This window comes from Narcine bancroftii, chromosome 1 (genome assembly GCF_036971445.1).
Source record: "Narcine bancroftii isolate sNarBan1 chromosome 1, sNarBan1.hap1, whole genome shotgun sequence".
Taxonomy (NCBI): Eukaryota; Metazoa; Chordata; class Chondrichthyes; order Torpediniformes; family Narcinidae; genus Narcine; species Narcine bancroftii.
The window spans coordinates 92,086,277-92,099,672 of record NC_091469.1 but is presented as its reverse complement, the minus strand read 5'-3'; positions in this window follow the sequence as shown (position 1 = coordinate 92,099,672).

Here is a 13,396-nt window from a genome sequence, read left to right as displayed (position 1 = left end):
AAAACATCAATTTCGACTTTTGTAGAGTAGCAGCCCCGCTATCAATGTTCTAATTGGGCCCCGCAATTCCTAGTACTGGCCCTGTTCCTCAGTCTTTGCTGGTTTTGATACTCCTGTATCTCTTCTCTGACAGAAGCAGGTGAAAGATGCTGTGTGGAGGGTGCAAGGGTTCCTCAATGACTTTGCACACCCTCTTCAGTCAATGATCCAATGAGGATGAGGGAGACTCCAGCAATCCTCTGCCACTCTTATTATCCTGTAGAGTGACCTCAGATCCATTTTTCTGCAGAAATTGTACCTCACTGTGATGCAGCTGGCTAGCATACTCTTGATAGAACTCCTATGGAAAGTCGATGTAATAGTGGCCAATAGCCTTGCCCGCTTCAGTCTTCTCAGGAAGTACAGTTGCTGTTGCGCCTTCCTGACAATTGAGGAGATGCTGAGTGTCCATGATAGTTCACTAGTCAAGTGAACTGCAAGGAACTTGGTCCTCTCCACTCTCTCCACTATGGATTTGTTGATGTGTAGTGGAGGAAGGTCATTTTTCGTCCTCCTGAAGTAAATGATCATCTCTTTCATCTTGTCTACATCGAGACTCAGGTTGTCACTCTAGCATCGTTTTGCAATATTTTCCACCTCTTATTGTTGCTGTTGAGGTCAACTACAGTTGTGGTGTCTGCAAACTTGATGACACTGTTGGAACTGTAATCCCCATTCAGGGCTTAGACATAGCTTGTGATAATTCATTTATTGCCAGCACAGTTTTTCTTAGACCTCTGAAGATAACACTTTTTTTTTCCCCAATACAATGTTAACTAGACATGATGAGGGTTAGGGTTAGAGTTAACACTATCCCAGCATCCACAGTGGGACAATAATGTTTGCTTTCAAATGAAAAAAGAATGGCATCTTCTTCTGTTCACCGAGCATCTTTGTCAACACTTTAGTTGGTCTTTCTTAGCTATCATGGAGTTAGGATAAAGTTGAATTGCACAGATCACCATCAATGCCTCATTGACGGATGACACCTCATTACAATAAATTAATTAACTATTATAATAATTGTGATATTACTGAAATGACAACTGCAGCATCGGCAAGTCAGGATCCAATACTGGCTTTTTAATCATACCCAATCCACATTCTCAATATACTGATGATGTTTTTTGACTTTCTCCTTGAAGGTTGTGTTTTGTCTACTTGGTTGGTTTTCACCAATGTCAAAATGTTGAGAGTTTATTAGAGTTCTTAACACAGATAATGTCCGTTTCCTTTCTGAGGGTGTTATGGTTTTCAACGATGTGAATGCTACTTAATACACAAGTTGGTGAAAGTGGTAAGGTGGTGGTTTCAGGCAGATTTCCAGGATACCTGAAAAGCTGCAAACGGAAGTAATTGAAATGTTACCACCAGGTTTCTTTTCCAACAACAAATCTAATCGATTGACTGGTGCCTGTCAGATGAGCAAACTGGCCACACGAGGCAGCAGCCAGGATCAAAAATAAGGTGGTAGAAGTCGGCAATGAGAAATGGAGAAAGAATGAAGAAATAGATCCCGAGCTTTTGGAGCAGGTTTGGATGGTGAGAGATCAAGGTGGTGAAGCTGTAGAATGGAGCAAGAGCTGTAGTGGTAAGACAAAGGAAGTTCAAAATTCAGGCATGTCTCTGTTTTGTGTTATCCAGTCAAGTCTAGCATATCTTGGACATGGGCATTTTCGAAGTATGACCAGCAGGATTCATCAAGCAAATGCAATGATCATAATATTTGAGAACTGGCAGAAGTGCAAGTGCTTTTTTGAGGAGCAAAATAATAAAATAATAAAATTCTAAAGAGGAAATGTGCAATAGATGCTGAAAGGCTCATTCTTCTGACTGGAGAGTACTGAATCAGCGAATACAATAAAACCCCACAACTTATTAACTGGCTATTCATTTCCATGATGCTTGAGGCTTTGTATAAGTCTGACAGTCAGCAGATTTGAAAATTAATCTGTGAACATTATTTGACCAATTTTGCCTGATGTTTGCCTGACCCTGGTCATTGCAGACTCATTTTGTAATGGATCAGCCAAATGTTGTTCCAGCATTTAATTCAGGAATACCCTTGTGCCTCTGCTCAATGACAGAAATCCTTTACTAAAGCCAGTAAGCTGTCAACAAATGCAGTGGCTGGTGCAACAATGCATCAAATGACTTCCCACATGGTGGACACCCCATGATGGTACACTGACTCTCACATTTACTATAATTTTGTTATCTTGCATTGAAGCAGTTTGATATATTCTTGCTTCACCAAACCTGCAGGTGACCTAGCAACCATCCATAATTGTGAAAGCCAAAGAAATGTTAATTTTATTTCCTCACGTGCCCTAATCGAAGATAATGTAATTTCTCAACCCCACTGTGACTAGCAATTTGAGAGAACAGGACCTTGGTGTTGCAAGCAGTAGGGATAGGTTCAGGACTGGTGGAAAGGCCATTAATAATTTAAGACATTTGTGAATTGCTGCCAACAGTCAACCAAGATTAAATGCATTAGTGTGCAGAATATTTGGGTTGAATACATTAATTACATTTAATTTGGACCTCAATGAGAATGTGAAAGGGAAAGAATGGGATTCATGGAAAATTAATGACACAGTCAGAGGTCATTTAGTCAGTCACGTACATATCAGTTAAAAAAAAATCTGCCCTTATTCTACCTTCTAGCACCAGATCTGTAGCTCTGTCACTCACCTAGTTCCTCGTACCTTCACCCAAATACTGGTGCAATGTTCTGAAAGTTTCTGCCCTGCTTTAGGCAGTTAACTTCAGGCCTCCACCACCTGCTGTATAAAATTTAAAAAAGTAATCTTCTCTGTGACCTTTTCCACCAATTACTTTAAATCCATTCCCCTTGTCTTTGACCCCCTTCCCCAACCACTTTGGTAAGGGAAATAGGCCATACTTATTTTCCTTACAAAATACCCCATTAACACTGAACAACAGAAGTTTTGCTTCTTGGACACTATTGGATTTTGGACTGCTCTATTTTTGTGATTTCCTATCAGATTTTAAGTCTATTTCAAGCATACAAAACCATGCAGTGCAACAAGTTATTGAAAATTCATTTTCTGCATCACATTGGACTTCTTTTCTGCTGATGTTGGTGTAGTCATTGACAAAAATGATAAATGGTGTTACAAGGACATTACGACCATAAAAAAAAAGAGCAGGATTAGGGCAACTGGAATCCATCAATGTTTTCCAACTATTCTGGGACATTAACATGAGAGGCATCAGATGCTGAGTACAAATGAAAATCAGCAGCAAAACATTTTTAGGTCAGTTGAACTAATGAAATGTGTCAACATCATTATGAAATTAAACATGCTAAATTCAATAAAAGTTAATTCAATATTTCTCCAAGTTACTTCATGATACAACAACTCTGAAATTAACTTTGTGTTCAGCTTGAAGTTCACTATCAGAATCTCTTTATTTTCTGGAAGCAATTCTTTTGAAAAAAAAAGAATTATTGTACAGTTGTTAGGAGCCCAGAGGACCCCAAACCCCAGCAGCAATAGATATTCACCAAGACAAATGGTTACTTAAACAACAGTTGCTTTTAATTATCTTTAAACATGAAAACAGAATCACACTTTAACTTATCACTATTGGCTTAACTAATCTAACTTAACTCCCTTCTAATTCTAACTGCACATGTATGTAATGTGTATGTAAGTTCAGAAAAGTTCTTTGATTCACAGTCCAATCTCACTTTTCATTTCTCCAAGTTCACTGGTTGCAGACAATTCTTACACTGTGCACTGAATTTAACATTTATAAAGTTCATCAGGCTTCAGTGCTCGAAAGATAAATGGTTACCACTCAGGAAGGTTCTTGTTGGTTTTCAGAGAGAGATCCATTGTATGCTGACACCCACAACTGATTCATTTTTTTAAAAAATAAGCCACTTCACTGTCTTGCTGAAGAAACTTGCCTCCTCAGGTTTCTCCAAATGTAACCTCTTTCTTTCAGGTCACCACAAAGTGCCCTTTTGTTTCTCTTATTCCAAGTGAAATATTAGACAGCCAATCCTCTCCTCTTGCATGAACCACAAGGGCTTTGACCAAGCTGAACTAAGCACTCACAACCCTTCTTCCAAATGGGGTTTTCCACAATTTTGCCAGCTTGTCCTGTTCCAGTTCCTGCTGCTGCTGACTGTAATCATGTGGAACTGATCTCTGTCTCTCTGTCTCTCTCTGTCTGTCTCTCTGTCTCTGTCTCTGTCTGTCTGTCTGTCTGTCTGTCTGTCTGTCTGTCTGTCTGTCTGTCTGTCTGTCTGTCTGTCTCTCTCTCTCTCTCTCTTTCTCTCTCTTTCTTTCATAGAGATAAAATGCATGCTTTCCACTCTCTGCCTGAAAAACCACATGTCCCTCCCAGAACAGTAAGTTCCACTCCAGACAGAATGCAGCTTGGACAAGCTCTTTCATCTGTTGCCTTTTTGTAAACAACAATCCATTAGTGAAGTCACTTGGGCACTCTCCAAAGCTTTTACAAAGACTGTTGGTCCCAACATGTCTAGCATGAGCAGAGCTCCAGTATTTCAAATAAGATCTGTTTCAAAGTGTTTGTATGTGACCCACACTAAAAACCCAGCCCCAATTTATCTCCCAAATACATATCCATATTCTGACACACATCGAATTGTATACATTTCAATTTGGTTTCCCCTCAGACTTTGGAACAAATAAAACAATTCTAATTTAACAAAAGTTTCCATATATCAACATTTTATCAGTTAATACTCTCATTTGTCTCATCAGCACCTCACCCCACCCTCCCCACCCACACACACATACACACATACACCCAGGCAACCATATCTTTCCACTGTTTTGGTATCAAGCCAACTTGCTGTTGAACATCATTTTAGAATAGTTTATTCCTGCTTTAGCTACAAAAGTGTAATATCATATATGCCATTTTGAACCATCTTATTAAACTCAACTACAACTCCAAATTATCTCTGCACATGTAATCCAATATCACTTTGTTCCTTTGTACCACTCAATATCCTCAATTTCTTGTCCATTTCCCTTGCCTTTTTGCACATTTCCAAATGTGGCACATATACTTTGCTGAATCAGATTCTGTGTGTCATTTTTATGCCCAGTTTCCTTGATTGCCTGTATCTTCTGGACTCATACTTTCTTTATTTCCATCCACTATGTGGACCATTTTTATATGAGCCACAATTTCTTTGCCCTCTACATTTAGGAGTTAATCATAATCTCCAAGAAATTACCAAACAAGGACCAAGTCCTGTGGAATTTCATTGGTAAACATTCTTCCTGTTACATTAATGCCCAATCACACATTAAATTCTGCCTCATGCCAACTGAGGCAAATTCAGAATTAAATTCCATTCTTCCTTGCATTCTATTGGTTTTTAGCTTCAGTCCAGCCGAAGCCAAAGTTCATCATCAAAACTCTTGTCAAATCCCATGTACCTTACATCAAACCTTCAGACAATCCCTACCTCCACCTTTGTGTTCTTAAAGAATTCAGTCAAGTTCATCAGGCACCACTCTAATTAACTTGGGTCATTTATCAATCCTGAGGAAGGATTCCAATAATATGCCTTTCTCCCAATTAAACTTACTTGGACTTGTTTGATTTATTCCTGCCATCATTTAAAATGGCCATGTAACGTCAGCAGCCCCTCCAATTCTCCAGCACTATTTCTGTTGTGAGAGAAGATTGAAAAAAAATACACTCAGCTCCTCCACAAGCACCTCCCTAGCATCTTTTACTAGTTTACAGTCATGCACTAGGCTGAAATGAATTTCTTGTGGAATATAAACAAAGGCCACACTAGGCTGATTTTATGCTGTATAAATGGTGCATTTGGTGGGTTTATTTTCTACTTTTGAACATCAACTTTTGTCTCACCTTAACTTATTTTTTTAGAAGTGATGATCCCATGCTTTGATTTGAAAAGATAAGCCAACATTTATGCACATTCAATTCTCAAGGCTGTGAAGGTCAAAAACTTCAACATGAGACCAGGGATAATTTGAAGTGATAAATTAACAGGGGTATGAAGGCCATTTTAAATGGCTTTCTTCTGGTGCTTCCTTTTCAGGTCAATGCAAGGCCGTGAACCATTGTGCCTCGGCAAGACTGAACCCAGACATAAAGAGTCATCGTCACAACAAAAGCTAACATTTCAAACCACAAAGAAAGACTACACCTATTTTCAAGCTTCCATGTGTAATTCAGACAAAATTTGCTTTGAAATTTGACATACCTTTGTGGTGCATATAAGGATTCTTTTAACAATGTGCCTTTATAATCTTGGATGATTGTGCAAAATTGCATTTTGGAAAAGATTCATCAACAGTTACAGTGAAAACTCATCCTAATTTTACCATTATATTGTTGAAAATTGTGTGGCTCAATCTCCAAACATCCAGCCAGCTTCAACAAGCAGGTTGAGTCGATCAAAAACGGGCTCCATAAACACTGCTTGCATTCCATATCTAAAGCATTCATTGTCAGATTCTAAGAGCTCTTTCAGGCACCAATGTCTTTTGTTTTCCTACAGTGCATTTAATGTACAGTGCTGCACATTCAATGGTATGAAGCAGGCTTTAATGCTCCTCTGTGAGCTATTTTCTATCATCATAAAAGTTGTGCTTTGACATGGTTTTTAATGGAACTGTCAGAGATTTTCTATTCACCTTTCAGTTGTCGATTTTGAATGTGTGCAGGAATATTTTTATCATTAACCATTAATGCTTGTGCCGTGAATGGATAAGAAAATACTACTGTTGCAGTTGTCTGGTGACAAATCAGACTGTGGAATCATTCATCTTTCTGTTTCTGACCCCCATTCCAAGTGGGACAAAAAGCACCGCGACTTGGTGCAGAGTGACACTTGAATTGTATCAGATTGCTGAGTTTATGGGCAATGTTTTGCCACTTTCCGACTGTTGCTAAAATTTCACGAGATGATTCTGTCATATTATATTTCCACAATTTTTTTTTCAGAGAGGAAAAAGAAGTTCATATCCTATCATGTAAACTCATTCCCGACAGGCTAAAATAAGCACAAAACTTACCAGTTCCTGGAGAGTAACAGTGGCATTGTCCAGGTAAGATTTGGCAATTTTAGTAAATGATGGTGTTGAATTAAAGACAACCGATGGCTGGAGGTGTGTTTTTGGAAGTAGACCAAACATTTTAAGTTTCTCCAGTTTCCATTAATTCCACACCCCCTTCTTCTTCTTCTCCCTGTCACATTTCCTGCAGCTCTGACACTCTCTATCTTTCTTTATCTCTCTTCCTTTTTCCTCTGTCTCTTATCACAGAGCCAAAATAAATGATCACCTTTCCTCCTTTGTTGGTCTGGACTACTCACCTTGCCATTCTTTAGTCTTTGTTCAGATGTCTTTCTGTTTTTTCACTCACTTTGAAGAAGGGCTCAGACCCAAAATATTGGTAAAATTCTGTATCTTTATCTCCTATAGATATTGGGAGATTGACTGAGTTCCTTTAGCACCTCTGGTTTTTTACTACAATCACTGTGTATGCAGACTTTCATATTTCACTTCAAGTCTCCTGTTCATTTGTTACATTATACCTGCTGCACAAAAAAAAGGTTTTCTTCAGCATTCTCACATGTCAATCCCAATGTTTAGACATGTATATAAAGTAGAAGGACATGAACATTAACACAGATAACTAAAGTTAAAATGGGAAAGATCAATTAGTACAAAGCATTGCATGTGTGCATTTAAATCAGAAGCTTGCTAGATGTGGGAAGGACACTGCATACACACTTTAGTCTTCTTCCTGATTGGACAAGGGAGAAGAGAGCGTGTCCAGGATGTGATGATACCTTTATTGTTGACTCCCTTTATTTGGCAGTGGGAGTGTAGATGGAGGGCACGGAAGAGAATGGAATTTACCTGATAATTTATACAACAGTGGATACTAAATGCCTGGCAATAAGAGTCACAGAGAGTAACAATTTAAATTAATTTTAGAGTAATTTTTATTAAGAAAACTTTTCTTAATATATACAGTTTTTTAGTTAATCCCACGGGAGTCGATAGTGTGTCATACCAAATCTCTGCAAACCATGTCAGTTACCAGCGTTTGTTAATAGATAATGCAATACACAAATGTGCTGAAGAACTCAGAAGGTTTCAAACACATGTTTGTATTTTTCTCAACCCCAACATACGAGAGGGAGATTGAAAATTTGGCTGAAGGTTGCATTCAATGTCACCAAAACCAAAGAAGTGATTATTGGCTTCAGGAAGGGAAAACAAGAGGTGTATGATCCAGTGATCATTGGGGGAACCAGAGTTAGAGAGGCTGAGCAAATTTAATTACTTAGGAGTAACTACCTCAGAGGATCTTTCCTGGAGCCAACACACAAATGGCATCATGAAGAAAGCATGTGAGCGCATCTACTTCCTAAGCATTTTGTGGAGGTTTGGTATGACACCCTATCAACTCCCATGGAATTAACTAAAAAATGTATATATTAAGAAAAGTTTTCTTAATAAAAATTACTTTAAAGTTAATTTAAGGTAATTAAAAAAAGAAAAAAATAATGTTGCCTAAAAAAAAGAAAAGAAAACTCCAAAACAAACACCTACCAAAAAAATCAGAAGAAAGGAAGAAAGAAGTGGGGACTACCTTGTCAACAAAGCAGAATGCTGAAGTCCTCTCCGGATCCACTGGTGAGGACCCTGGTGAGGGACCTTCCTCTGGAGCCTTCTAGATGGTGTCCTGTAAAGATGACACCGGAGGAATAATTAAAACTATATCATACATACACAAGAAGTTGAGCATGCATGGTGAAGAAGAAAAAAAAAAGTTGGAGAAAAAAAACAAGTCTCTTAAAGGGCAGTCCAGCATTTTGACCTCTGAATAAGAAGTGGAAGAGGGTTCACAAGATTATGACAGTGAAGAAGAAATGTCAAGTTCAGAAGAGAAATGACTTAGAGGCAAGAAAAAGATTTTTAAGAAAGAAATGAAATGTAATGAGACTAAAATAGATGGACTTACTGAAACTTCAGAGAATAATTTTAAATTGCTGACTGCAGAATTGAAGCAGGTTAAAACAGATTTGACCATTAAAGTGGATTACGCTTTAAGGGTGAAAAATAATGTCCCACAGAGCGTTGATAAATTGGAAAATAAGATTCAAGATGTTCAAGAGGAAGTTCAACGTATTGAAAAGAGCTCTAACTTGTCAGAAGATATGATGACCAGTTTGATTTCGATGAATTAAAAACTATTGGAAAAAGTTGATATTCTGGAAAGTTATAGTGGAAGAAATAATGTTAAAATAGTGGGAATGTCTGAAGGCAAAGAAGGAGAAAATTGGATTCTTTTTTTTTCAAGAATGGATAAGATATTTGGAGAAGAACATTTTGAGGAAAATATTTTAATTGAGAGAGCTCTTAGAGCTTTGAGACCAAAACTGGGTCCAAGCCAGAGACCTTGATCTATCCTTGTTAGATTTTTGAACTACCAGGATAGAGAGAGGCTTCCTGGTTTGGCAATGAGAAGAGCTAGAGTATATGGACCTTCGAACTATGAAAGGGATGAGTTTTTTTTCATCCAGATTTGAGTCAAACTCTATTAAAGAAAAGGAGGGAATTTAATCCAGTTAAGAATGTTTTAAATAATAAAGATATAGATTTGTTTTGTGTTATCCAGCTAGATTGAAGATATTCATACCAGATCAACAAAATGTGTTTTAAAACGAACTATGTACAAGCCAAAAAGTACACTCAGAATTAGTCTAAAGTTCAAGTAAAAGAGGGTACCGATATGTTGCAATGGGTTTGATGTTTAAAGAGAGGGGCTGTTATTTCCATCATTTTTTTCTCTATTTTTTTTCTTTGACATATGAAGAATTTTTATACTGGATGGAACTGTTGGTTAGGTAAAAAGTTTTTTTTTCTCTCTGGGGGTCAGGGGGTTGTGTTAGTTTTGGTGGCCATAAGTGTTTTCGTGCTACTTGTGGAGGTATTTTTGTTTTGCTTTTCTTTTATCTTTTTTTTTTCTTTTTAATAATTATTCACAAAGTATTTACTTTGATGATCATTTACTTTGAATAACTTTGATGTTTTTGGTTTACAGATGATGTTATTCAGGCCTAAATTAATTATTGGGAACTCTTCCTGGACAGGAGTGATGAAAATAAATGTTATAAATTTAATAAATAAGGAAGTTAAGGTTATGAGTTTTAATATTAATGGGATTAGCTGGAAAATAAAAAGGAAGAAAATTGGGAGTAGATATCTTTTTTTCTTCATTTAATTCTAAAGCTAGAGGAGTGGCAATTTTATTTTAAAAGAATATGACGCTTAAGATTCCAAATATGATTACAGACCCGACAGGTAGATATATAATAGTAAATTGTCAAATATTTTCAGAGGAATGGACTTTGTTAAATATATATGCACCAAATATAAATGATGAAAAATAAGATATTTTTTGAATTTAGTAAATATTCATGAAAATATTTTGGCAGGAGAAGATTTTAATTTTTGTTTGGATCCTTGATTGGAGAGATTATCAAAAACAACAATTAAATAAAAGGCAGCTAAAACTTTGTTATATTTTATGAAGGATTTAAACTTAATTGATATATGGAGAGGGGTACATCCTAGAGATAGAGATTATTCTTTTAATTCTAATAGATTTCATACGTATTCTAGAATTGACTTTTCCCCCTTTTGGTGCAAAATCTATCAAAATTTTGAATATTGAGTATAAAACAACAATATTATCTGTGTTACAAGATCAAACAAGCAACCACAAAAAAGGCATATCACACAGGGATAAGGATGAACGATGACTTTGTTAACAAAAATTCACTTTCAAACTTCAAAACCCCCCCTTTTATAACAATGCCCACTGGTTACTATGCAAATTTCTAGAACAGTGAAAAACTAATAAATTCCTCAGCCTAAATATAACATATGCAATGAAAGTCTAAGTTATATTTCCAACCAGCCCACAGAAAAACTTAAAGACAAAACACACAAGATTCACAAAACTTCAATCTCAAATGAAGCAAAGATCATAAACAAAATTCAGTTTGTTTGGTAAACTGAAGCCAAAAGATCTTTAAGAGAGTGAGAACACAAAATTTGAAGTTGTCTTCTTGTGTTGCTTGCAGAGAGAGGAACAATGGCCTGGTCCAAATCCTTCTGGCTGCCTTCGGAATGTTCATTCCTCTTCAAATGCCCAACACTCTAAACTGCCTCCCAGACAATGACTCTGCTTGGGCCTCCTTCCACTTCACAGCCACACCCAGTAGTGGTTTGTCTTCCAAGCCCAGACATTTCTAGATCATTTTCTGCACATACCCAGTCCATCTCCCACTCTTTCAGCAGTTCACCTTCACCATGGCTTTTAAAGGCACGCTATCACTTTCCAACACAAAACCACACAACACATAGGCCAATACACAACACAGAACTCTGTAACATCTGTCATTCTCCATTGTTATTGAATTGAAATTTGCTGAAAGGCAACATTCAGTATTTGGATGGAGATTAAAGTCTTTATTATTGAAAAGGACAGATTTTAAAAAATAAAACAACATATAGAACTGTTTTGAGATACAAATTTATGTTCAACAGAGATAAGTTTATTATCTGGGATGCATTAAAAGCTTATTATAAGGACACATCATAAGCTACACTTCCAAAATAAAAATAAAAAGATATAGATAAATTAGAAAAGGAAATAACAGTTTTGGAAAAATAAATTCAAAATTCACCATCAGAGAATAAATATAGAAGTTTAACTAATATGAAATTACAAAATAGAGCAGAGAAAATGATATTACCACCTAAACAGAAATATGAATTATGAGAACAATCTCATATGTTTTAGCTTGGCAATTAAAAGCAGAACAGACTTCTAAAACAATTAATGCAATACAACAAAATAATAATGAAGTGACATTTAAACCATCAGAAATAAATGAAGCTTTTAAAGAATTTTATGAAAAATTATATACTTCTGAATTGTTGCAAGATGGACTGGTTATAGATGATTATTTGTCACAAATTATATTACCAAGACTGACTGAGATAGGTAAAAATGATTTAGATAGCACTTTTACTGAACAAGAAGTATATAATGCATTTAATTGTTTACAAAATAATAAATGTCCTGGAGAAATTGGATTTCCAGTTGAATTTTATAAAGAATTTAAATACTTAATAATTCCTTTATTTATGAAGCCTTTAAATCACGCAATATTCCAGAAACTTTTTCAACAGCGATAAGTACGGTTATTCCTAAAAAAAGCTGAGTTTCATTAACACGAGTTTCATATACATCTATTTTATTGTTAAATATTGACTATAAAATATAGCAAAAGTATTAGCAAATAGTATTAATGATTCTTTTCCCAAATCAATAAATATGGATCAAATTGGTTTTGTTAAAATAGACAAACTTCTGAAAATTTAGTAAGGTTATTAAGTATAATTCATTTAGCACAAAAGAGAAGGGACATAAGTATAGCAAAAGCTTTAGATGCAGAGAAAGCTTTTGATAGGTTAGAATGGGATTGTGATTTTTTTAAAATTTAAACTTTTGAGTAAGTTTGGTTTTGGGCTGAATTTTTTAAACTGGATTAAAGCTCTTTATAAAAATCCTAAAGCTAAAGTAATAACTAATGGACAGGTATAATTTAATTTAACTAGATTGAGTAGACAGGGATGTCCTTTATCTCCAGCTTTGTTGCTTTGGCTATAGAACCTCTTGCATAAAAGATTTGGACTGATCAACAGTTGAAAAGTTTGTATTAAATCAGACCAAACAAAAGATAAGTTTATTCCCAGATTATGAGTTATTTAACTCAACCACCATTATCATTACCTAGACTATATTGGGACAAAAGTGAAGTAATGGAATTGGTACAGGGGGATTACTCACAATGTCAAAAATATATTCAATTTAAATGGAGAAATAAGATTAAATATATAGGTATACATACTGACAATAATTTGAAAAATTTAAATAAATTAAATTATATTCTATTATTTAAGAAAATAGACAAAGATCTTTTAAAAGTGAATAAAATTACCTATTAGTTTAATTGGAATAGGTCATTTCATTTAAATGATTTTTTTTTTGAGAATTCAGTATTAATTTCTGACTTTACCTTTTTATACACCTCAATTTATTTTTCAGGATTTAAATAAACAAGTTAGGATATTTCTTTAGAAAGGAAAATGGCAAGAAAATTATGAGAATAATTAACATGGAAATATGAATTAGGAGGATTGCAGCTTCCTAATTTTAAGAATTATTACAAAGCACAATTAAGATTTCTTGTTTCATTATTTGGGAAAATTAA